Source organism: Megalopta genalis, unplaced genomic scaffold (assembly GCF_051020955.1).
Source record: "Megalopta genalis isolate 19385.01 unplaced genomic scaffold, iyMegGena1_principal scaffold0895, whole genome shotgun sequence".
In the NCBI taxonomy this organism is placed as follows: domain Eukaryota; kingdom Metazoa; phylum Arthropoda; class Insecta; order Hymenoptera; family Halictidae; genus Megalopta; species Megalopta genalis.
This window is the reverse complement of record NW_027476964.1, coordinates 35,001-38,242: the sequence shown is the minus strand read 5'-3', so window position 1 is coordinate 38,242 and position 3,242 is coordinate 35,001. Positions and strand designations below refer to the sequence as shown.

The 3,242-nt window shown below is 35.8% G+C and overlaps 1 non-coding gene across 1 annotated transcript in view; it reads left to right on the top strand.

Moving 5' to 3' along the window:
- The first annotated feature begins 3,221 nt into the window (after positions 1–3,221).
- LOC143263629 (small subunit ribosomal RNA) overlaps positions 3,222–3,242 on the top strand; it is a 1,921-nt gene continuing 1,900 nt past the window's right edge. Inside the window, exon 1 of the ribosomal RNA XR_013037015.1 lies at positions 3,222–3,242. This exon is cut by the window's right edge and continues 1,900 nt beyond it. This is a non-coding gene — a ribosomal RNA (small subunit ribosomal RNA).

The window sequence follows — 3,242 nt, the reverse complement described above, 5'->3', positions numbered from 1 at the left end:
TTTAGAACGAAATCTAATGTAGGAAAATGGTACTTTACTCTTGATCGGTACGTTGGGACTTAGAAAATATTCGGCCGTACGCGGCGCGTCTCGGCGCTTCGAACAGCTCCGGTGTCCCCATTATTTTCGATTTACGGCTAAAATAAATTTTTCTAATTTTTTTCAATAACATATTCTTGCTTAAATAACTTTTTTACATAGGGATTAAGCATTTAGAACGATACATTGTTTAAAATAATGGCACTTTACTCTTGACATTTTACGGTTTTTTCAATTTTCTGAAAAATCCTATCATTAGATTTTTTTAAAAATACGATATTCTTGCTTAACTAACGTTTCTACATAGGGATTAAGCATTTAGAACGAAATCTAATGTCAGAAAATGGCACTTTACTCTTGACATTTTTCGGTTTTTTCAATTTTCTGGAAAATCCTATCATTAGATTTTTTTAAAAATACGATATTCTTGCTTAACTAACGTTTTTACATAGGGATTAAGCATTTAGAACGAAATCTAATGTAGGAAAATGGTACTTTACTCTTGATCGGTACGTTGGGACTTAGAAAATATTCGGCCGTACGCGGCGCGTCTCGGCGCTTCGAACAGCTCCGGTGTCCCCATTATTTTCGATTTACGGCTAAAATAAATTTTTCTAATTTTTTTCAATAACATATTCTTGCTTAAATAACTTTTTTACATAGGGATTAAGCATTTAGAACGATACATTGTTTAAAATAATGGCACTTTACTCTTGACATTTTACGGTTTTTTCAATTTTCTGAAAAATCCTATCATTAGATTTTTTTAAAAATACGATATTCTTGCTTAACTAACGTTTCTACATAGGGATTAAGCATTTAGAACGAAATCTAATGTCAGAAAATGGCACTTTACTCTTGACATTTTTCGGTTTTTTCAATTTTCTGGAAAATCCTATCATTAGATTTTTTTAAAAATACGATATTCTTGCTTAACTAACGTTTTTACATAGGGATTAAGCATTTAGAACGAAATCTAATGTAGGAAAATGGTACTTTACTCTTGATCGGTACGTTGGGACTTAGAAAATATTCGGCCGTACGCGGCGCGTCTCGGCGCTTCGAACAGCTCCGGTGTCCCCATTATTTTCGATTTACGGCTAAAATAAATTTTTCTAATTTTTTTCAATAACATATTCTTGCTTAAATAACTTTTTTACATAGGGATTAAGCATTTAGAACGATACATTGTTTAAAATAATGGCACTTTACTCTTGACATTTTACGGTTTTTTCAATTTTCTGAAAAATCCTATCATTAGATTTTTTTAAAAATACGATATTCTTGCTTAACTAACGTTTCTACATAGGGATTAAGCATTTAGAACGAAATCTAATGTCAGAAAATGGCACTTTACTCTTGACATTTTTCGGTTTTTTCAATTTTCTGGAAAATCCTATCATTAGATTTTTTTAAAAATACGATATTCTTGCTTAACTAACGTTTTTACATAGGGATTAAGCATTTAGAACGAAATCTAATGTAGGAAAATGGTACTTTACTCTTGATCGGTACGTTGGGACTTAGAAAATATTCGGCCGTACGCGGCGCGTCTCGGCGCTTCGAACAGCTCCGGTGTCCCCATTATTTTCGATTTACGGCTAAAATAAATTTTTCTAATTTTTTTCGATTACATATTCTTGCTTAAATAACTTTTTTACATAGGGATTAAGCATTTAGAACGACATGTTGTTTAAAATAATGGTACTTTACTCTTGTGATTTTTCGGTTTTTTTTGATTATTTTGAAAAATAAATTTTTGTAATTTTTTTAAATGCGATATTCGTGATCAGTGAACGATTTCACATATGGATTAAGCATTTAGAATCGTGCGGACGCGTTATTAAAAAAGTTTACTCGATGCGATGGGACTTTAAAAAGTTTGTGAAAATTTTCATATTGGGAAAAAATGTGTAATTTTTTGTCTAGTTTACGGTAGTGTAATTTATTTTAATGTTTACTATAAAAATTTTTTTCGTTCGTTCACGCGCTATGTTACAACAGCACGGCCGGGCGGTCTGTTGCCGCAGCGGTTTACACTCATAAGCGCGCGTGCTATTCGGCCGGCGGCGCCGGCGTCCTTGCCGGCCGTTCGGTATCTATAAGAGATACACGGTCCGTGCGAGGCGGACGGAGCAGAGCGGGTTTTGGGCCAATTCTACGATCTCGGTCGAGAAGCTGTCTCAGAGCTCCTTCGGGGCTTCGGTCCTGACTGTTTCGTGCCGTTTACGTTACGGACTTTTCTCCACACAGCGTGGCCACGGGTCGGTGTCTTTGACCGAATGGCCCATATGTGGCAAGCCCTACGGGGTTGGTTACCCGTATGCACTTTGTATGTATACTCGTACTCACTGAGCAATCGACTCTTCTGTCCGAGCGATGGAAAAATTTTTTAAAATGCATCTGTAAGATTTGGAAGCAAATCGTACCAATTGAAAACTGTGGCTAAAATGAAATAGCCCAGTGGAGAGAGAAAACTATCAAAAAACTGATTTTTTAAATCAAGAGGTGTCAGAAATCGAAATGCCTAGCGCGAGCGGAAGAACACGCTTTCTCGCCAGTCCAGCATGTGTCCTGTCCGTTCTTCCTCGGCTTGCCGATTTTGCCCAGATCAGAGGTTTCGTGCTTCCGGCGGTCAGAAGATCAGCGTGAGCGTACGCGCTTCCACGACTATGGCATCACCCATGTACTTTTTCCTTTGAATATATTTGAGTACATAAAAAATATTAAAACATATAGAGAGAACTGTGTCTTGGATCTTAAAAATTTGTCAATAGCGATGATATATTATTACTTAACTTGAAGTATTTGTACGTTTTAGCTGGGACGTACATTTATCTTACAAGATGTTAATAGCGAGACTCTTGAAGATAAAATTATCTTGTGATTTTATGAAGGCAAAGATAGAAACGTACGAAGCTGGCGTACGTAGAAAAATGTGATTTTATGATAGAACAAAAATATAATACGTACGTTTTTGGGCGTACGGTAAAATATCTGTATGGTAGAAAAATGAAAGAAATTGAGCGTTAAAGAAGATATGTTACAAGCGCGGAATGTGGCAAAACTTGTACATATTTGAAAGAGAAAAATGGTGTGTCGACCTGACATATATATATGAAACAGGCGACGATGGAAAAGGATTTAAATTTTGTCCATTTTATATATACATATTGTATAGTTCCCTGGTTGATCCTGCCAGT